We start from the raw sequence: 24524 nt of genomic DNA, 5'->3' as shown, positions 1-24524 counted from the left end.
AGTGCAGAAATAACTTTCCAGGCCCAAGCTGAAGCTGCTCCTGCCTAGGGGGCCACTTCAGCGAACCTCGCAAGACTCAGATAACTCTCCTATCTGTAAATGCTCTGCTTGACCAGAAGCAGCATATCCAGTCAGCCAGTCGCCAAAGGGCCAACCGCCTGTGGGCCCTTTGACCTCAATCATGCCCCCAGCCCAATCATGTAGCTTCTAGTTTTCTCTTCCTGGTTCTTTCTTCTTCGTCCCATAAAACCTTCCTGCCTTCTGCCCCATCTTACAATGCTCTGAAAGGAGGCTATCTGCTTTATGGTGTGATAAATCAAGTTTGTTTGTATCACCTAAATTGTCCTATCAATTTTTAAACAAAAGCTTTGGAACATTAGTTGCTGCCTTATTTTATATAATCCTTATCACATTACTCTATTTTAAAAAACTGAAAGCAGTATAAAATAATGATGCTTCCATTATTTTGCACATCATAAATAAGACATTTTATGTTCCGTCTCCATTTCTTGGCCCATACTAACAAATACTTAAAGAAAAAATAAATCATGTTATCTTACTTGGATGTATAAAATAATCTTCCCTTTATTCAGTTCAGAAACTAACTTCTAATAGCATCCATTTACACTGCTGCTAATGCCAACTCCCAAACTTTGAAGGACACACAGTATGACAGCATATTTAAACAAACTTTGTATGCTTCAGAGAATTCCTAAAGTTTGGAGATCTCCATTACTTCCCCACCCCATATTTATGATTCCTCTTTTATTTCTTTCCTCTCTTTTTCAAGTTGTTTTCCCATAGCATTCTTATAGCAGGACATCTCTGTCAGCTATAAACTTTAGAACTATATTTTTAACCCTTGCATTTGTACCCTATTTCATTTATAGAACAGAAATCTGTCATACATAACAAGCCCCCTCTTTTAAGTTCCACACTGCCATTTCAGACCGACCAGTTGGACAGACACTTCATTCAGTCACAAGACAGTTTATTCTGGCCACAAGGGTGCAGCTGGGAAATGAGAACTTTTTTCCTGTCACTGAGCAATTTTTATTTGAGAAAGATTTGCTGTCTTCAAAAATGAGCTAATTTACTCCATGTATCCTTAAAGTGCTAAAAGCAATCTAAAAATTGCCCAATCAGTACTTTATTCCTGCTACGTAGGAAAAAAATAAGTGGGAAGAACAAAGTGTAAGAAAAGAGAAAAGAAACTTGGGGGGAAATGTCCACAGTGATTTATGTTTGCCACATTTTTTGAAGACAGTTGCACAACTTTCATTTTGGAATAATTGCTTTAAGAGAAACCAAATATGCTTTATTTGGCTAGAATTCACATAACTTCAGCAATGATTTATACTGGAACTAATCAATACAAATAGAAAAAGATAATGTTCCATTCTCAATAGTCTCATGAGAAATCTGTTGACAATAGATAATTCTAATTTCAGTTTCCACCTGTGCTATGAAAGCACAGAAAAGGACTTATTCCAATTTGGGTGATGTGGAGTGGGAGGGCAGGTTAGCAAACTCTCTGCTGAAATAAATCCTGACCTGAGTACTAAAGAATGATTAAATTTTATTAAAGTAAAGAAAAGGGGAAAAGCGTATTCCAGATAAAGAATAACTGGCACAGAGCTCTGAGTTTGAAGCAGCATAGTATTTATAGAAAACACTCCGTTGATCTGTGTTTCTGGAATTCAGAGTTGTGGGATATAAATTTCAGGCAAGCAATGGAACTGAAGACATGAGCAAGGTCTGGTCGCAAAAGTCCAGGGGCATCACGCTAAGAATTAGAACCTTGATCTGTAGATGAACGGAAATCATTGTAGAAACAAATATGCATTTTTGATAGATTATATCACTGGCAAAAACAAATTTTAGAGGAGCAAGATCAAAGGCAAAGATAGACAAGGAAGAAAAAATTACTTGTTTCTTCTACTCATCATAGGTTTATTGACTAGGGCCTCAAACTAGAAGGCCAAAGGAGATTAATAAAAGAGAAATAGATGTTTAATAACATTTGCATTGTTCCTACACATGGGAGTATTCAGTGATGGGTAACTCAAAGTAGTGTTTGGAACTTGGGCTTATACAGCATCTTAGCAAAGAATAAAACATCTGCAGAGAAGTAGTAAGGCAAATGAGAGGACTGTGAGCCTTTAAGGGTATAAATTGGAGGAGGAGGCAAATAGATGGAGAAAATAATGGTAGATAAATACTGGTTGGAAAGTTTTCTTGGTGTAGACTCTTTCTTGGTGCCTTCTCTGGGTTCAGAAGGCTCTGGAGGTGTCTCTGGGCTGAGAAGTCTTTAGAGTTGTCCCTGGTGGTTGACTTCTGCTCGTCCTGGTGGAGAGCAGTAGAGGGAAGGATAAGCTTTCCAAATTTACAAGAAGGTGAAGAACAACTTTTCCTGCATCTGCTTCTCCTCAATTACCTTCAGCTCAAAAGAATCCTTATGCCAAAGAAACATATTTTAGAGTGGCATTTACTGCTAGGTTTCAGATGCTAATGCAGGGGAGACAATAAATAACACATCAAACAAGAAAAGATTCTAAACAAGGTAGAGACAGTAGGGATGAATGGAGGAGGACACAGTCAATGTAAATTTATAAGACAAAAAAAATGTCCGTACTGTCTGAGCCTATAGCAAAGAAAAGGAGTCATACACACCTATATGCATGACTATATGCATGGCAGTCTATCAATGAAGGGGAATATTAAAAAATAATATATGGCCCTGAAAAAGATTAGTCCATCTTTAGATTGCAGATGCCCAGAAGGAAGTTGGATTCCTCAATATAAATCGCATGGAATGAAGCCAAGTCTAAATTAGGAGTCGGTTATGAGAGGTGATTAAAACGAAGAGTGTGCCTGAGATCAAAGAGGGGGTGCTGAATAGGAGTGAGACCAGAAATGGTCACAGACAAGAGACTTCCAGACAAGCAAGGTTAAAGAATACCAAGGAAGAGTGTCAATGAAGCAGAGGGACAGGAGAAAGGAAAGAGTTAGAGAAGTCAAGTGAAAATGGGAGTTTCAAGGACAGAGGAGGCAAAAATGTCACTGGAATGGCTATCTCCTGTCAAATACAAACTGGAACTTTTTCCTGTACTCATTTAGAGGTCCATAGGGATCTCTGAGGTGGATGGAGGGGCAGGGGCACTATCACTGCAGTGTAATGGATAATAGAGACTCAGTACTCATTTTTTAAATACACATGGTATCAAAAATATGTATTCCACAGTCAGAATATATAGTCAAAAAATTCCACTCCCCTTCACCTTTCCCATGAAAGGTTTGTTTCGTTCTTGAATGGGAGGGATGGAGCTATTCACAACATGAGGGGAAAGAGCCTGTACAGAAAATACATTGATGATACAGAGGAACAAGGATAATTTAGAAGCAGCAGGATGAGAGGCAATCGATTCTAGAGCCAATGTAGAGGAATTCTGCCTTCTAAGGAGGAAAGCCACCCAGCCTTAAAACTCCAGGGAAGGAAAGACCAGTGCATGCTTAGGTGGATGCAGTCATTGGATTAACCTGTTCAAATTTAGTTTGCAACTGTTGCTAGGCACCATCAAATGAACCAAAGCTACAAATCTTTACTTTACCATTCCCCAGGCTACTCTCAGGAGCTTAAGCATAGATAAAGGAAATGCCAAGGTCAAAGTGTGCTAATAAAGCAGAACTGCAAAAAAGTAAGCCAAAATTTCAGGCTTAGACATAGCATTAATATCAAGCAGCTAGTAATAAATATTAAGTACCTACTAGGTCCAAGGGACTGTGGTAAGCATTTATAGGCATGAAGTAATTATCCTCATTCATTAGTCACAGTAATAAAATTAATTAGTCCTATTACTGTTCCCAGATCATAGATGAGACAACTGAGTCTTGGAGAAATTAACTGACTTGCCCACTCAGTGTTTCACAACCAATAAAAGCATAAAATGACAATTATTGTTCAGGTCTGTCTGACTCCAAACCTATGTTCTTAACCATTCTATCATATCCCCACATTAAAGGTTCAACTCAACTTTCAGTCCCTTCCCTCTCAAAAGGCTATCTCTCTGCAACAGATCTAATGTTTGTGTATATGTTATATTCCTAACTTTGGATGTGGTGATACTAGGAAGTGGGGCCTTTGGAAGCTAATTAGGTCATGAGGGTGGAGACTTCATGAAGAGGATTGATAGCCTGTATAAAAAGAACCCAGAGAGCTCTCTAACTCTTGCTGTCCAGTGAGGATTCAATGAGAAGATGGCAGTCTGCTACCCAAAGAAGACTCTGTCCAGAACTCAGACATGCTGGCATCCTCATCCTTGGACTTCCAGCCTCCAGAATTGTGAAAAGTAATCTTCTGTTCATAAGCTCCCAACTCTATAGTACTTTGTTCTGACAGCCTAAACTGACTAACACTCTCTCCTTATAGATACCAAGTGCAAACACCTTAAGATGCCAACTTTCCTTCCGTTGGATGTATCTATAAAAGTACCTGTCATCCTCTCCATCATTCAGTCCAAAGCTGGCCTTTCATCCACTCCCTGATGCAATGACATGAGAAATCATGGAAGTCAACTTGATCCAGTTGTCATCACAGCTTTCAGTGACTTACAAGTTACTCATAATGAGAAAAGACTTAGAGGCAACTGAACTGAATAAAGAGCTATACAAGAAGCCTATACAAATTAAAATCTGAGGATCTCAAATAAACAGAAGGGAATGTGTGTTAAAAGGATTTATATATTAGAAAAGAGAAAGTGCTGCCTTCTATAGATCCACACCATGGAAAACTATAGGACTGGAACCTAATTATTAGTTGCCAACGGAGATGGAGAATATGATGTTTAGAATGGGTCCTTCAAACCAGGCTGCCTAGAAAGAGCGTCAGAGAAAAGATACCTGACAGAGAAAGAAGCAAAGAGGACCTGCCAACAAGGAAGCGCTCTTCTCTTTCAGAACCTATGAGCTTGGATTTAAAAATAAAAGTCTTCACCAATACATTTCTCTTTACTCACTAATCTTGCCAGAACTTTTTTATTTTAATTTTCTCCATCTTTCTGGTTAACTTGACACTGTTGAATTTCTAGCCAGTCTCATTTGAGAGGCCTCTTTCAAAACCTCTGTCATTCCATATCTTGAGTTAAGTAAAAGGAGTTTTCTATCAACAATATGAGGTGTTAGATGCTTCAGTTGGTTCTGAAGGACTCTGTGACATCTTCTCAACTTTAATTTGAAAGGATAGATTCTTTTCCTAGTTTCACTGAATCTGCCCTGATGAGAAACAGAAAAAATGAGCTCTCAAGATCTTTTGATTTTTATAAATGTAAGTAGTCATCCAAGTTCAATAGTTTTTATTCTCAGTGTCTTGAAAATAATTTTCCAGTGAACATCAGGCCTCTGCAGCTTTCATTAATGCTCTCTGCCCTTACATATACCCTTTCTATTAACTCTCTAAATTAGGGAAAGGGGAACAACTATGGCTTTCTAAACTCTCTCCCTCCCTTTTCCTTCACCACCATTTTTAAAATCAGGACTCTATGGAACCACTTTTGAGAATAAGTTTCAATGATTTATTAAGTAACTTTTGGATGTTATTTTTAATCCACATACATGTATCTTTTGTTAACCACTGAGAGGGGGGTGGTTTTGACAAAATGAATGACTGCAATCTCTTATCAGATTAAGTCAATTTGAAACTTGCCCAGTGATGGAATTTTGTTAAGTTAAACAATGTAGTTCCAATAAAAATTTTGATCATACATTTCAAGAGATGGCAACCATTTATTAAATTATAAATCACCATCTCAGTGACATACACTTACATGAGACAATCTTATTTATACATCAGGAAAGGGTCATTGTATTTATGATATACCCTTGAGTAATAATTCTCCTTGGAATTAGATGCTAAATGAGCTCTAATTTATTCATTTTCAGACACAATCCCATTTGGTTTAGAGTCATGTATACACTTTTGCAGTGAATGAACATTAAAAAATAATGAGAGCAAATTGATTGGTTCCTATTAGTTATGTGAGGCAATGCTGCGGTTTATGAGGGGATTTCTAAGATAGCTAAACAGTTGGCTATATTTATTTTCTTGATAATTGTCCTACATAGACTGATGTTTGCTATCTATTCACTTATTTCTTTCCTTTTACGCTTTTAATAAAACAAATTTCAAAAACTTGCCTCAATCCTAAAAGATAAGACTATAGGAGAAGGAACAAAAGAAACTATTAAAATGCAGAAATTATTGATTTAAGATACCAGATTAAAATAATTAAATTGCTCCCACCTGACGGTATAATAAGTAAGCTACTCTCTACATTCAAAGTGAAATAAAGGATTGTAGCAAATTTATTTGCATAAGAAAAGCCAAAAATGTCACTTTTACCTAAAATATTCCAGGTATTAATGGTAAGATGCTACTATATTGAATTTTGCAAATAATGAAAGTCTGTCATTTATAATGAATATCAAAATTGTCTTCCAGTTCCACAGCTCCATGACATTATTTGAAAACAGACATTGAGTGTGTTTTCAAGAAGGAAAACATGGTAGCCCCTAGTTGCTTAAATAAGAACATAAAAGTTAGCTTGTAAGATAAGACATTGTAACATTAGAAATAAGATTGTTAGCTAATAAAACATTTAGTTTAGTAAATTGGTTTCTAAGGTACTAGTTAAGAGTCAGGAAGATAATCTGTCCATCTTTACTATGAATGAAATAGGAACTGTGCTGCTTGTTAAAATTATCCATGTAATTAATGACCTTTTTCCTAGGTGCTGTGACAAATGGACTTGAGGGCATCTCCTATCTTGACAAGAGGTACTCAGCCTGGGTTGGCACAAGCCATGGTCTTCTTCCTACATCTAATTCTTCTACTCCTGCTGGTTTCCTGGCTCCAAAATTGTCACTGTACTTTGGACTATTACAATTGTTCATGTCTTACAGAAAAGAGCTCTATCTTCAACCTCTTGGTCTCCTCCACCTTGATTACCTAACTCAGTAGATAGGAGCCACCACATATTATTTGTTAAATATTTATTATCTTTGGGCAGCAGCTCCAAAGTACTAACAGAACTTTATGTACTGACCAGCATCTAGATACACGCTTCATAATATCTACAACAGGGCTAGCCAACAGTTTCATTTGGCATACTTTCTTTTCCCAGTTGGCAATGAAAAAAGCTGTTTTTAAATATTTATACCTGACTTCAATCAGCTATTCTTGAGAGATTTTTCATACTCTTTGAAAAACAGTGTCCTATGCCGAAAACTGTTCAAAGGTATTTATCAGAATTCATGAACCAGCATTTGCATGACTTTGAGGTGTTAGATGCTCAGGCCACAGAATGCTTATTTAATGATCCTTAACAACTAAAATTGTAACTAATGGGAGTTTAAATAGGTAGGCTTAGTGATTATATACCTCATTGCGCTGATAACACATTGATCTCACCATGTAAAAAAGTTTGGGTTTGAATCCTGCAGCTTCTAGAAAGGTTAGAAGAAAAACAAAATCATTCACAATTCCAAACACTCACACAGGTGGACCTGAATGAACAAAATAGGAGAAAATAATGATTGTCTCCTCCTCTCACAGAAGAGGGGACCCATATCAAAACAAAACAGAGATAGACAAAAGATTATGGAAAGTTTTAGAGGTCTGAACAGAGTCTATTAGCATTTCTTCATATCACACAGTAAACAAGCTGCCCTGAATCCTGCCAGCGCCAGAGGAACTTTGCAGAAGGTCATGGGACATGTACAGGCATTGAGAGATGCCTTAACTAGATCCCACACTTAGAGCCATCATATAATCTAACTCTGAAGCATTATTTCATAAAAAATGATATGTTGAGGGAGAATCACATTCCTAATGAAGGAATCCTGATGAATGGAATGCTTTTTCTTAAAGAAATTTCCAACCATGGGAACATAAGAAAATTACACTGCAAACAGGTTAAAGCTCTCAATACTTTTAGTCTTGAAACACAATCAATGGTTTCCAAAGCACAATGTCTATTTTTAAAGCTTGATTTTATTTTATAATGTGTTTCATAGCTAATGAGGAAACGCCATTACGATATACAGTTCAGTATACTATGTCACATACATTTAAAGTGTAGAAGGGTTTGATTACACATAAGTGTATGTGTGTATATATATATACATAAACTTTTAATTAACTTTCTTATGTTTTACTATCTCATCACTTTAATACCAACATCAACATCTTTAGCATTATTCATAATGAGAGGCTACCAGCACATCTATGAAGTGAGCAGAGGGACTTCTGGACAAGCTTGCTGTAGCCTGAGGTGCCACTCTATTCTAACATTTCCCACTGCGCAAGGAACTCCAGTCATTAAATTCCTCCCATTCTACATATGCAGTGCCCTACTGAGCTGGCCCACTTGTAGACGGCATAGAAAGGTACTGGGAGGAGTCAGTCTGTGGGACCTTTGTGCAATCTCTTATGGACCATACTCCTGCCTCCTTCCCCACCAACACCCAGCATCATCCCTGCACTCCTCTCAAGACATCCTCAGAGGGAAAGGAGCAGACGTAGCAGCATTTCTCAAGCACTTGCTTTCTACAATGAACACTTTCTAATCCAACCAAAATCTGTGTAGGCACTTTTGTATACGATTCCAAACCACTTGTTCTCTTAGTATTTCTCTTTCTCCCCAAGGAACAAGAGTTGCTTGGGCCTAAGAGTGGACCAGATGGACCACAAAATGGTGTGCTGATACCATTTGTGCAATGAATGGAAGGGATGATCTCAGAACTCGCTTTATTCTCAGAGGAACCAGGCCTGCATCTGTTGAGAATGGCCAAATTCAATCCTAACAGTCCAGTGGAGATACTAAATTCGGTCAGTTACTTAGACGACTCCCTGGTCGGTGCCAGTTTTTAACTAGTTTCCAGCTTTAGGTCATGATTTACAGGCCACAGTCACAAAGCAGTTAAGGTCACTACAGGAAACAAGGGACACAAGCGTCCAAGTAAGGATAACACATCCGTTCTCTTAGAGAAGAAAAGGAAAAAGCAAAAGCTGCAGTGGTAAATCAAGGGCAGAGCTGGGAGGAGGGCTCACGCTTTCTAGTTCTCACCTATGACAATGTTGAGCACTCACACAAAAGGAAAGTTGTATTGCTTATGACAGCAGTCCAGTCAAGGACGAGAACGAGGACCAACAGCTTATGTTTTTACCATTGCCAACACCCTTCCCACCATTGTTTTCAACAATATCCTTTGGTGTTAACTCCTTAAAAGCCACTCGTCAGTTTCTGTGGAGGTGACTGTCTATTATCCTCTGCAAAAAAAGTCCCTGCACAGTCTGTCTGGAATTAAAAAGGAGCAGTGGATCTCGCCAGAATCTCGATTGTCCAAGTTGTCATTGAGAAGAGACAGCAGTGGACTCAGGGCCCCTCCAGCTCATTTGAAAGAGAATCTTTGTCTTGGCTGATGACCAGGTGAAGGTAGAAAAAAAGACCAGTTGGAATACACACTCAAGGGAGGCTTAAAATCCACAGTAAAAGAGGTTGCCTCCCTGACAGCTGGGATTTCTCCACTTCAGTCACTAGGGTGGAGTACTTAGTGTTTTTCCTCACTTCTCAAATTTACAGGAGCATGTTGGAAAGGCAGAAAATTAGACTTTGAGGGGAGCTGCTCTCTGGTTTTGCTCAGTACAGATCCTCTTGTGAAATGGAGGCAGGCAGAGAGTAGTTATTCTAGCTGGAGTTAACACTGCCATGATTCACAATCCTAATGAGAATGGAGTCAGCACAGCAGGGTAGAGATGACCTAGACACAGAGGGGGACAGAGAAAGGAATACTTTCCCCAAGCCTACCTGAGCTGCGGAGAACTTACTTTCATGCCCCTCTGAGCAGAAACACAGACTTTCTTCACTTAACAGTTCCGTTTGACTACTAACTAGGGCAACTCATCTGCAGATCTAGTGCCCCTCATTCAGATGGAAGTATGTGTCTCCAGGAAAGAAGATACAGGACATAGTTAAAGAGTACAGATTCTAGAGCAACGCTGTCTGGTCCATCACTTCAGGTCCAGAATCCCTGGCACATTACTCCATCTCTGTACCCACCACCACATAGGACTCTCCTGAGGTACAAATGAGTTGATATGTGCAAAGAGCTAATAGCTGTGACTTTGTGCCTCTCTCACCTCTGTCCCTATTGCCAGCGGGAAAAGTGTCTGAATTAAAAGAGGCCTTCAACATAATTTTCATACAATTCTATTCACACTTGTTGTGAACTTACTGCAATTGAAATTCTAGAAATTAGTGGCTTCGGAGTCTGACAGTCTGGGTTCAAATCCTGACTCAGCTATTCACTACACATAATGTTTATCAGTTTCAGTTCTTTTGCATGTAAAATAGGGACAATAATGTCTAACTCTTCACTGTATGTGTTAAATGAAATATCAGCTATTGCATATTCTACCTAAACCTTAGAAACTATGAGAGAAACTGCAATAGAGCAGCCCATTTCCACATCCTCAGAGTTGAAAACAATTTCTAAGATGACAGGGAAACTGATAAGAAGAAGACATTCTTGCTCGTGATCTCTTCTACCACTTGAACAATTGTTTCTAAATATGAGTTGTCACAGGTGCATTTAAAAAAAAAAAGGAGAACTCTGTGCAGTGTCTGAATCGTAGAATTTACTAAGAGCTGCTGGTTATCAGCTGGGGGCTACTGGACATATCCCACAGCAAGTAAATTCAAACTCCATATCATACACACATATCATGCCCTTGTTCTCTGACTTCCTTGTTTGTTTGGATTTTGACTTCTTGGTTGGTTGGTTTCACTTGATTGGTTCTCTCCTGACCCTTGCCCTCATCCAGATTTCAGTTTCACATCCCATAGTTGATGACTCTTTTCCAGACTGCCTTCCAAACATCAGATTCTGCAGTAACTCCCCTCTGTGATTCCCAAACTCACCTAATCTAATCCACCATACGCGAAACATACAAATGCCTTCCCAAGCAACAACATCCCTCCTCTTCGGAAAAAAATTATAATTACAGAGAATTTTTAGTAAAATGTTTGTTACACATTAAACCCTTACTCTATGGTAGCCATATAGAAAATGGTAAGGTTGGATAAAGAAAGCTGAATAGTCTCCTGCCCACGAACAAGTCCCAGCTAGTAAGACACAGTATATTAACTCCATAGTTAAAAGTTCATGAAACGATGCACCCATGTAGGGAAACAGATAGCCATGTGCGCCAACTAATCCTTTTTAATTCTTTTGATGCCATATGCCATTCTGTTTTGGCAGAGGGAGAGGGAATAAAAGAAACAAAATGTTCCGCATTTTTCCAGCGCATACATTTCATTCTCAGTTGAGGCGAACTATCTTCCAAAAAATGTAATAGAAAGCACACGTAGGCTTTGACTTGACTGTTTGTAATATGCAGTATTAATTAATACTATTCCCTTCTTAAGTTTCCTTATGGAAGGAATATAGTATGTTTGCAAACAATCTCCCGTCCTTCCTCAAGTCACTGCTGGTGTATATGCATTCACGATTTGAATCTAAAATAAAGTTGGCAAAATCTGTTCACAAATGCATTTACTCAAAAATTTAGGTAAGAATTGGCTCTCTTTGGTTTAATCCTTCAGCAAACGCTTCTCCAGATGCACTTACTCCACCCTGTCACAGGAAGGAACTAGTAATTGTTTCTGTGAACTGATATGCTCTTGTAATTAAGGCTTTGGGGATGTGGGTAAAAAGCTGCTTGGTGTATTTAATTAAAATTAGTAGGAAATGTAAAACCAAGCAAGCATTGTCAGTAGTACTTAGTATTTAACACAAAGAAACCCAGGTGCTTTGAGATGCTCACTAGAGGAAAGGAGAGACTTGCTATATTCAGAAAGAAACATCATGTACTCAGCTTTCCAATTTCTTTTTTTAAAAACCTATAGATTCTTGGATTCTGAGTAACTAGAACTATAATTCTGTAAATCAATAAACTAATCAACCAAACTGGACTTGTTTGAGTACCTACTATGGGCTCAATTCTTACCTTAGATTCGATGTTTAATGTTGAAAGTAAAAAGAAATTAAAGAAAGACAAGAAAGTATTTCTTGTCTGGGACATGACACTAAAGAAAAAATAGGCAAATGAAAGTAAAAGTATTAAAATTAAGCACTGTAATGTGCTGCTAACTTCAAAGTACAAGAAGAATTCAGAAGGAATGACAAAACTAAGAATAGAGTCGTCAAGAAAAGACTCATCAGTCAGCATATTGCAAGGCTTCAAGAATGACAGCCAAGTTGAAGGGGCCCAAAGGCCAAATTTTCGACACTTCAAGCAAAAGAAATAATAATAATAATGATTTTTAACCCATAGATAAAAATAGAAATTTATGAGTTCATGTTGCTATAAATAATGTTTAGAAATGGATAAGAGAGAAGCGAAATTTTTCTTGGCCGACTTCAAATTGACAAATACACAAGAAATGGTGGAAACTGTATCTCATCATTCTGCAACACCACAGTAGTACTTGCTGCAAGTAAGAATTATTTTGGATCCTAAAATTAGCCAACAAAAGGGTAAGGAGAAGAGAGATATTTGCATAATTGCAAAGTAACTCCCCTCAAAATAGCAAAGATACAAAAAGATAAAGAGTAACTCCATTGAACTGGATAAAATCCCTCCCAGAAATTCACATCCTACCTGACCTCAGAAGGCAGTCTTACTTTGGATCAGTTCAGATGCAATTAGCGAAATTAAAATGCAGTTACCCTAGAGTAGGGTAGATCCTTAATCTAATTTGACTGGTATTTTCAAAGAAGAGAAAGATACAGAGACAGACGCAAGAATGCCACATGCTCATCAAGGCAGAGATTGGATTTACATTGACAAAAGCCAAAAAATGCTGGGGCTATCAGGATTTGGAAAAGCAAGGAAGACTCCTCCCCACCAAGAGGCTTCCATGGGAGAATGTCCCTAAGATAACCTTCACTTCAGATGACTAACCTCTAAAACTTGAGAGAATAAATAAGTGCAGTTTGAAGCCACCCAGCCTATAGTACTGAATACTGTTATGGCAGTCCTGGGAAACTAACGGTAACTTGAGAGAAGGAAAACCTGGCATTACTTTCAGTGATTGAAATGAACATCACTAATAAAAAGACGTGTCAACAGCATGTACCTCCTGATACAATGTACTGAGAAGGGCAAAATTGCACTTTTGCAGTACTCGTGATAAAAATATACAATATTAATCTAACAAGAAGAAAATCAGAGGAACTGAAGTTGAGAAACGTTGTCTGAAATAATTGGCCAGTACCTTTTGAAAGCTCCAAAGTAGTCAAAGACAAAAAGTGACAGAGAAGAGAAAATTGTCCCAGGCTGAAGGAGACTAAAGAATGTGACAACTGGATGGAATGTGGCATCTGGGATTCTGAACTTTGGGAAAAAAAGCAGGATTTTCCAGTTCCCAGGCGGCTCAGTGGGAAAGGATTCACCTGCCAAGCAGAGGACACGGGCTTGATGCTTCGCTATGGTAGATTTCCCTGGAGAAGGAAATAGCTACCCACTCAAGTATTCTTGCCTTGGAAACCACATGGACAGTGGAGTCTGGAGGCCTACAGTCCATTGGGTCATAAAAGAGTCGGACACGACTTACCGACTAAACAATGGTGACAAGGGATGACTTGCAAAATTTAAAGCATGTCCTTACATTAGTTTATGTCCTGGTTTAGATCTTTATACTACGATGCCATAAGATGTTTTCATATGGAGAAGCTAGGGAAAGGTATTCAGGGATTCAGTGTATTATTTTTTTCAGTTTATTCCAGGCAAAAAGTATTTCAAAAGAAAACAATTGTGAATAAAATCCAAGGGCAAAAATGGCTGGGTCAGACAAGATGGATAAGGGAAGGGTTTCTTGGCCACTAAAGGAGAGGTCTGAACAAAGGCAGGAGAGCCCAGCTGACTGGCCTGTGCTGCAAGTAGCTGGAGGGTACCAGGGAGCCTGCATATTTGCTTCCAGAATAGAAGACCCTAGAGGAAACTCACGCTGATACAGAATGGAACCTGCATAGGGCTTTGAGCCAAAGAATGATGTGATGAAAGAACTGTTAAATAACAATATGTCTGGCAGAAAAATGCAGGATTCTCCTCATCTAGACTCTCTGTGTCAAATGAATCTAGTCCCCTTTAGAACAATAGCTGACTGAGGAGTTTTAAGGGAGAGCATGTCAATCTTTCTGTCACTATTCTAGGATACTTTCTCTCTATGGTCCTATTTCCTTCTTTCTTAAATGCAGAAAGGAGGTTTGTGATGAGGGGCAAAATGCACATCAGAAATGTTGTCAGAAAAGCACTAGTAGGAAAATACATGTGACAAAACAGTACTTAGGAAACAAAAATGAAAAATCCAAACACAAAAATGTTTAGGAAATAATGTAATATTTAGTGTTTCAGTTCAGTTCAGTCACTCAGTCATTTCTGACTCTTTGCGACCCCATGGACTGCAGCACACCAGTCTTCCCTGTCCATCACCAACTTCTGGAGCTTACTCAAACTCATGTCCATCAGGTCGGTGATGCCATTCAACCATCTCATCCTCTGTCGTCCCCTTCTCCTCCCACCTTCAATCTTTCCCAGCATCAGGGTATTTTCCAATGAGTCAGTTTTTTGCAACAGGTGGCCAAAGTATTGGAGTTTCAGTTTCAGCATCAGTTCTTCCAGTGAGTATTCAGGGCTGATTTCCTTTAGGATGGACTGGTTGGATCTCCTTGCAGTCCAAGGGACTCTCAAAAGTCTTCTCCAATACCACAGTTCAAAAGCATCAATTCTTCAGTGCTCAGATTTCTCTATAGTCCAAATTTCACATCCATACATGACTACTGGAAAAACCATAGCTTTGACTAGATGGGCCTTTGTTGGCAAAATAATGTTTCTGCTTTTTAATATGCTGTCTAGGTTGGTCATAGCTTTTCTTCCAAGGAGCAAGAGTCTTTTAATTTCATGACTGCAGTCATTATCTGCAGTGATTTTGGAGCCTAAGAAAATAAAGTCAGCCAGTTTCCACTGTATTCCCATCTATCTGTCATGAAGTGATGGAACCAGATGCCGTGATCTTAGTTTTCTGAATGTTGAGTTTTAAGCCATCTTTGTCACTCTCCTCTTTCACTTTCATCAGGAGGCCCTTTAGTTCTTCTTCACTTTCTGCCATAGAGGTGGTGTCACCTGCATATCTGAGGTTATTGATATTTCTCCTGGCAACCTTGATTCCAGCTTGTGCTTCATCCAGCCTGGCATTTCTCATGGTGTACTCTGCATAAAAGTTAAATAAGCAGGCTGACAATATACAGCCTTGATGTACTCCTTTCACAATTTTGAACCAGTCTGTTGTTCCATGTCCAGTTCCAACTGTTGCTTCTTGAACTGCATACAGACTTCTAAAGAGGCAGGTCAGGTGGTCTTGTATTCCCATCTCTTGAAGAATTTTCCACAGTTTGCTGTGATCCACACAGTCAACGGCTTTGGCATAGTCAATAAAGCAGAAGTAGATGTTTTTCTGGAACTCTCTCACTTTTTTGATGATCCATTGGATGTTGGCAATTTGATCTCTGGTTCTACTGCCTTTTCTAAAACCAGCTTGAACATCTGGAAATTCTCTGTTCATGTTCTGTTGAAGCCTGGCCTGGAGAATGTTGAGCATTACTTTGCTAGTGTGTGAGATGAGTGCAACTGTGCAGTAGTTTGAACATTCTTTGGCATTGCATTTTTTGGGGATTGGAATGAAAACTGACCTTTTCCAGTCCTGTGGCCACTGCTGAGTTTTGTGATTTCACCCCTCCTACCATCTTGCTGGGGCTTCTCCTTTGCCCTTGGGCATGGGGTATCTTTTATTGGTGGGACCCAACATTCTCCAGGGGACTGTTGTTCAGCAGTGAGTTGTGGTTTTGGCTTTCTTGCAGGAGAAAATGAGTCCACGTCCTTCTACTCTGCCATCTTATGCCACATTTAGTGTTTAGGAAACAGAAATAAATATTCCTGGTATAAAATTAATAGAAACTCTGTGGGTTAAACCAAAGAACTTAGGGTGAGAGCAGTGGCACTGTAGGTAGCAAATATGACTGAAATTCTTGCAGAATTGGTGGAACAAGAAGGAAAAATGCAAACCATTCTCTGTCTGTTTAGGGCTGGAGTGACTTTTTCTAGACTACATTTTAAGATCTAGGCCACAGAGTAAAGATAGGTACAAAAACAACAAAGGATTGAAAAAGGCAAGTGACCAGGAATTGAAAGGTGTCAGGAATTCTGTAAGTAACAAAAGGTCCTAAAAAAGATTAGGGAGAAAGGGGATTAAAAAGGGACACTATCATCATAGAAGCTCATTAATTTCAGCTCAAGTAGTGGAATTGGCAATCATTTACCACAGATTAGGTTAAAGTTTACCTTTGCACTATCTCAAAGAAATATTTTGTCAAGCAGAGTCATATAACTAAATAAGGAACTATTTAAAAAGTGTTTGTGTAGACCCAGGATGCCGTAAAAGGGAAAGTAACAATAATGTTACAGAGTAAGACTCAAACTTTGCTGCTGACTTATTAAAAAGCTAAGCTTTCACTTATTTTTAATGGTGTTTATAATGAAGCTTAAATCTTACTGTCTAAAATCTCAACTTTTTTCTCTTATTGTCTCTATTGTCATTCCATAGAGAGCTCAAAGTCATGAAGCAATAAAACCTTTGTGAACCAGCTGCAACTTTTTTCTCTTGCCCATCTGCCTAGAGCGAGTCCACTTGCCCTAAATTAACCACAGGCAACTGAACATGCCACTATCCACAGGGATTTGCGGGATGGTGGGAGGATAGCCAAGGGTATGGGGATCTGTACTACAGAGGAAAGCCACTATAAAAAACAACAACAACAACTCAAAGTTATTCAAAAGGGTTATTTTGTTCTTTTCTTTCTTCAGTTCCTTAAATTAGAAAACCCCTTCCCTCCTTTCCCTTGAAATGAGCCATTGCCCACAGCCAGCCCTTCTAGGCACCCAGACTCCCCTGAGTCTTCCCACTTCATATACTTCCTTGGAGGAGAGAGTAAATCATTGCAGCTGGCCCAGTCTTATGTTCCTGGGGCCCAGTTCCCTGGCAGTCCCCTCATGAGGGTCCTTACAAATCCCAACAACCACTCCCTACACTCTGCTCTTAAAGCTTCAGAACCTCAGGCAAGGACAACACATGCAAAATCAAGATGCCTTAAAATAATGCCACTGTAGCCTCTAAGCCTGCAGTTTGTCTCATTTTCCCAATGATCCCTAATCGGAAAAACTCTGGAGCTTGTTCTAAAATACAGTTGCTGCTCTGTGGGAGCTCCGACTCAGTTCTTTTCTTTCTGTTCCCTTAGGTGTACATGTTTGGAGTTCTTGGTGATAATGAAGGCTCAAGAGAAGGCTTAGGTTATTCTTGGCTTTTACTGTTACAAGGCAGCAGACTTGCTGACAAGGGGCCTTTGTAATTGGGTGTCCCTAGGAATTCCTTAAGTACCTAGTTGTATGAAGTGCATACTTTTCCTGCCTGAGTATTAATCTGAGGGATTCTGGAAGAAATAGATACTATCATACACACACACACACAAAATTACACAACACACACAAAAATACACACACAGGTAATCACTGGCCTCTATATAGTGGTGACGTTAACATCACATCCTACTCTTCTCAAATTCCTAATTCAATAATCTCTACAGCTCAAAGGAAAACTAGTAACTGGAATATTTAAGAGGTCAAAGGCAGCTAGATCCACTTGTAACCAATGATTAATTTTATTACCTGATCCCTCAGTTGGATGAGACATAAGACTTACACATTTTTGGAAAATTAATATTAACAAATGTATTTGCCAGAAAATTTTTAGTTGCAAATGGTAGAAGTTCAACCCAAACTGGCTAAGTTGCAAGAGAAGAAGAGACATGTGGAGAGGAGTGGGCTGGAAATGGGGCAAAATATATGATAAACCCACACTTTTGCTGTTATTAGACATTGCCTTATAATATCAAATGGTGTCATGCAGAGTCTCTCTCTTAGGTCCACCTTCTTCTTCATTGACATTATTCTCACACAGATAATAGGAGAATGTCCTCTAAACTTCCAGACTTATATCTTCTTACCCAAGCAATCGTGGAAACAAAAGAGTATATCTTCACACAGGTCCAGCAAGAACTCTCAAGTTTAAATCTCAGGGGTAAATACATGTGTGCAAGCACATACATACACATACACATACACATACATACACACACACACACACACACACGGGTAAACCATACTACCACCACCAATAACAACCATCACTAACTGGCCTATCTGCTTCCTGTGCCAATATCTAGAACATGAAGTAGATCACCTGCACCACGTGAATACGGAATGGGGGTGGAGTCACTCCCCAAAGGAAAATCAAGGTAGAATTACCTGAAGTAAGGGGAATGGATACTGGAGATGCAAAAACTATGATCTCTTCCAACTCAGATTTCAAGCTTCTGATCATCATAGCATACATACGTCAGGGTTTTTTTTTCTCCCAATACCACTATAAAATCCTATCTATAATAAAATACCTAGATCCATTTTTAAAAGTTTCTTCTGTAAGATACTTGCATGAAGCACTGTGATAAAGTAACACCAATTTTTACAACCAAAATTTGTAATAGCATATGTGTAGAAGAATGAATGAATAGCCATTAGGGCCTAATAGCCATTTACTGAGGGCTCTTTTATATCAATTTGCATGACTTTGAGATTTTAGAAAACTATAGAATTCCAGTTCCTGCAATGTAACAGAGAACATAAACTGAAAACTCTTCTGCTAAAAACATTGTGACATACTAGATTAAGAAGATATACTGATATGCTTCTGCAAGGGCAGTGGGAGGAAACCTATTCCTCAGAAACAGCTGTAATTAAAATTAGTGGAAAAGTTACTAAAAAATATTTTAAAAACCATTCAAAGTCTTTGGAAGCTGTCCTAAGAGCATATAGCACATAGTAAGCTGGATTATGGCTATCAAAAGAGATCAAGTCCTAAATCCTCAAACCTGCAACTACTATAAGAAGTGTCCATCCAGATGTGACTGTGTTAAAATAGGGAGTTTAACTGGATCATCCAAGTGGCCTTAAATTCAATCAAAAGTGTCCTTACAGAGTCAGAAGGATATTTAATGACAGAGGCAGAGAAGATAATACGACCATGGGCACAGAGATTAGTAATGTGGCCACAAACCAAGGAAAGCTGGTAACCACCAGAAGTTGACGTATTCTTCCTCAGAGACCTCAGGAAGCCTAAAACTGCTGACTCTTGATTCCAGTCCAATGACAACTAATTTAGGACTTCTGTCTCTATAACTGTAATAAAATAAGCTTTGTTGTTTTAAGTCACCAGGTTTGTGGTAATTTCTTACATCTGCAATAGGAGACAAATATACAGCAAATAAGAAAATTGACTTAATCTTAGAACAGGCAGAGTCTGGGATGCTTGAACCAAACTCCAGTGTTCTTTTGATATTCAAACCAGAAAAAGACAGCACAAGGGAAAAAATAAAATCAAAGCTATAGGGTAATTACTCTTATAAAAACACCTGAAAAGCTCCTCAAACTATCAGCAAACAAAACCTAGCAAAACGTAAAAATGATTATACACTGTGAGTAAATGGAATTTATCCCAGGAATATAAGATAGTTTTAACATTCATATCAGAATCAAAATAAGGATGTCCCAACACATCAATTCTGTTTAGCATTGCACTGGAGGTTCTAACCTGGAAAATCAAGCAAAAAGAAAAAATAAAAGACATCCAGATTGAAAACTGGAGAAGGCCATGGCACCCCACTCCAGTATTCCTGCCGGGAAAACCCCATGGATGGAGGAGCCTGGTAGGCTGCAGTCCATGGGATCGTGAAGAGTTGGACACAACTGAGCGGCTTCTCTTTCACTTTTCACTTTCATGCATTGGAGAAGGAAATGGCAACCCACTCCAGTACTCCTGCCTGGAGAATCCCAGGGACGGGGGAGCCTGGTGGGCTGCCGTCTATGGGGTCGCACAGAGTCGGACATGACTGAAGCAACTTACCAGCAGCAGTAGCAGGTTGAAAAGAAAGATTTAATGTTATTTCTATGTGTAGATAACATGATCTTATATAGAGAAAATCCTAAGGAATTAACTAGAAATTATCAAAACTTAAAAATTGGCACAATTTAACAGCACATTTTAATATTTTATATTTAATTAAAACAATATTTTATTAATATAGAAAAATCAACCATTTTTCTATACTCTTGTCATGAATAATGAAGAATATATATCAAGAAAAGAATTCTATTTAAAATAGTATCAAAAATGGGTGATTTAACAAAGAAAGTACAAAACTTTCACTCTAAAAATTACAAAACAATGCTGAAAGAAAGGGAAGATCTAAATAAATACAAAGACATTCCATGTTCACTGATGGAAAGATTTAATACTAAGATAAAATTCTAACTTAATCTACAAATCTAGTACAATCCACACGAAAATCTCAACTGCCTTTTTTTCCAAAGCAGTTGACAGGCTAATCCTAAAAGTCTTATAGTAATATAAGATATCCAAATCAAAACAACCTTGAAAAAGAACAAACAAAACATGGAAAACTCTTCATTTCAAAACACTGCAAAGCCCCACTTAGCATACATCAAGACAAGGCAGCGCTGGCATAAAAACAGACACTTACACTGAAGTAGCAGAGAATCTAAACCCACACATTCGTATTTATGGGGTTGATTTTTATCAAGGTGCCAAGATTTTTTCGAGAGTCAAGAATGATCTCTTCAATAAACCTACAAGGAGATTAGATATCCAAACACAAATGAATTTAGGATAGGACCCCTTACACTTCACATCATATACAAAGATTAACTCAAACCTCATCAAATACTTAAAGGACATATAAAACTGTCAGAAGAAAGTGAAGTCGCTCAGTCGTGTCCGACTCTTTGCGACCCCGTGGACTGTAGTCCTCCAGGCTCCTCCATCCATGGGATTCTCCAGGCAAGAATACTGGAGTGGGTTGCCATTTCCTTCTCCAGGGGATCTTCCTGACCCAGGGATCGAACCCAGGTCTCCCGCATTGCAGGCAGACGCTTTAACCTCTGAGCCACCAGGGAAACAGGCGTAACTACTTGTGACCTTAGATTAGGCAATGGTTCCTTAGATATACAGCCAAAAACATAAGGAAAAAAGAAAATGTAGATAAATTTGACACCACCAACATTTAAAAACTGTATTTCAAAGAATAGCAAGAAGGTGAAGAATCAGTCCACAGAATGCAGAAACTGTGTGCAAGTCAAATATTTTATAACAAATTTGTACCTGGAATATATAGAAACACTTAGGACTCATTAAGACAAATATCCTATGAAAATACGGGCCAACGATGTGAACAGTTAATTCTCCAAATAACATCTACAAATGGCCAATAAGCAGGAAAAGATGCTGTGTATCATTAGCCACCAGGGAGATGCAAATCAAATCCATGATGGGATACTAGTTCATACCCAGGAAAGATGGCTATCATTCAAAAGAAAAATAATAACAAGTATCAGAGAAAATGTGAAGAGGGTGCAACACTTATCCACTGCTGGTGAGACTATAAAATGGGACAACTTCCTTTGAAAACAATCTAGCAATTTTTCAAAAGTTAAACACAGAGTTCTCCTAAGATCCAGCAATTCTATCCCTAAGTATACCCATGGGAAATGAAAACATGTATCCACACAAAAAAATCTGTTCATGACTCTATAATCAGTTCAGTCACTCAGTCATGTCCGACTCTTTGTGACCGCATGAACTGCAACACGCCAAGCCTCCCTGTCCATCACCAACTCCCGGAGTCTATCCAAACCCATGTCCATCGAGTCGGTGATGCCATCCAACCATCTCATCCTCTGTCATCCCCTTCTCCTCCTGCCCTCAATCTTTCCCAGCATGAGGGTCTTTTCAAATAAGTCAGCTCTTTGCATCGAGTGGCCAAAGTGTTAATAGTATTACTCATAAAAATGAAAAAGGGAAAGCTACCTAAACATTCCTCAACTGAAGAATGGATAAGTGGCATGTGGTATATCTATACTATAAAATAGCACTTGGCAATAAAAAGAAATTAAGCACTGGACATGGGGTCTCAAAGAGTCAAACACAACTGAGCAACTGGACAACAAAACTGGACCTGGTATGCATGGATGAAACCTGGAAACGTTATGCTAAGTGAGAAGTCAGTTACAAATGACTACATATTATGATTCTATATGTAGAAAATATTCAAAATAGGTAAATCAATAGAGACAGAAGATAGATTAGTGACTTAGGCCTGTGGAGGTTGGTGGAATCAGGGAGACTCTTATGGGGTTTCTTCTTGGGGTGATGACTATTCTAATTTGACAGTGGTCAAAATTGCAAAAGTCAATATACTCAAACCCACTGAAATGTTTTCTTTAAATGGGCAAATCTGTAGTAGATTAAGTATTGAAAATCCCACAGACAGAGGAACCTGGCAGGCTACAGTCCATGTGGCCATAAAAAGGGTTGGGAATGACTCAGTGAAAACAACAAAGTGCTGGGTTGGCCAAAATGTTTATTTGGGTTTTTCCATAACATCTTATGCAAAACCAAGATGAACATTTTGGCCAACCCAATATATCTAAAAAGCTATTTTTAAATGCTGAACTGAGCTTCCAAAGAAAGGAAAGGAAATCCATGGACCAAAACAAACAAAAAAGAAAGCACTGAATTAGAAATTAGAGCAGTGAACTTGTGAGAATGTAGTTTCCCTTGGCAGGATTACTGGTCTCATTTCTAAACACTGTTGTTAAAACACCAAGAAGACAAGACCTTGGATGTAGGAAAAGCAGAGATTTGAAAGGGAAGCATCTCTGCATTTACTTAGACCCTGCAAAGAGAGTCTCATTGGAAGTATCAGTTCAGTTCACTTCAGTCACTCAGTCATGTCCAATTCTTTGCGACCCCATGAATTGCAGCATGCCAGGCCTCCATCTCCATCACCAACTCCTGGAGTTCACGCAAACTCATGTGCATCGAGTTGCTGATGCCATCCAACCATCTTATCCTCTGTCATCCCCTCTTCCTCCTGCCCCCAATCCCTCCCAGCATCAGGATCTTTTCCAATGAGTTTCCCCACATGAGGTGCCCAAAGTATTGAAGTTTCATCCTCAGCATCAGTCCTTCCAATGAACACCCAGGACTGGCCTTCCTTAGGATGGACTGGTTGGATCTCCTTGCAGTCCAAGGGACTCTCAAGAGTCTTCTCCAGCACCACAGTTCAAAAGCATCTGTTCTTCGGTGCTCAGCTTTCTTCACAGTCCGACTCTCACATCCATACATGACCACTGGAAAAACCATAGCCTTGACTAAACGGACATTGTTGACAAAGTAATGTCTCTGTTTTTGAATATGCAATCTAGGTTGGTCATACATTTTATTTGGGACTCTCTAAATGACCAAGTCCTTACTTTTTAGGGTCCACTGGGCTGAATGTAACTCTGTCTTAGTATAGTCTTCATATCAAACTTCGGCACTCCCAGGTTTGGGGTACCAGGGACTGCAGCATATATCCCCTGCAGTGGCAGGTGGGTTCTTTACCACTAAGCCACCAGGGAAGCCCTAAAATTTAATGAGGTGCAGAGTATTTACATAGTCAAAAATATCTCTTCTCAAATAACCTTAAAATTATAAAAGAAAACATTAATGTTTGAGTAGGGAAATCTGGTGTAAACTACCTTAACCAAGTGATCAAAGTTGAAAGGAAAAGTGATATCATGAGCCTTCTAATATAACACACTGAGGACACATTGTTCAGGCAGTAAACACATAACTTGAGTTTAAATAGAATAAACTTTAGACAAGCACAAACTGACAATCTATGAACTAATTTACATGTACTTATCAAAAATGTCAATTTCATTGAGAACCAAATATAGCTGGGTAATTGCTTTAGGTTTAAGAAAATTAAAATGACAGGACAACAAAATGAAATGTATAATCTTGAATTACATTCTGGACTACAAAAAAGAAATTATCTAAAGGACTCTAACTGTATAATTGGTGAAATCTGTTTACATCCTCTAGCCTGCATAAGAGTACTGCATTAAACTTTGATAAATTCTCTAATTTTAATCATTGTATTGAGAATATGTAAGAAACTATCCATGTGTTTAGTAAACAAAGACAAATATATTCAAGACAGGTATGACATCTGCAACATACTATCAAATGGATTTGAAAATTATTTATACATAGAAAGAGAGAATATGATAAATAAGGTGGCTGAAGTTAACAACAGATGAATTTAGATAAATGATATATGAGATTTTTTTTTACTATTCTTAAATATTTAAATCTGAGTTATTTCAAAATAAAAAGATAATCAAAGACAAACAAAAAAATCAATTTGGAAATATAAAACCTTACTAATCTAAC

The sequence above is a fragment of the Capra hircus genome, chromosome 7, assembly GCF_001704415.2.
Source record: "Capra hircus breed San Clemente chromosome 7, ASM170441v1, whole genome shotgun sequence".
Lineage (NCBI taxonomy): Eukaryota > Metazoa > Chordata > Mammalia > Artiodactyla > Bovidae > Capra > Capra hircus.
This window is presented reverse-complemented; position numbering follows the sequence as displayed.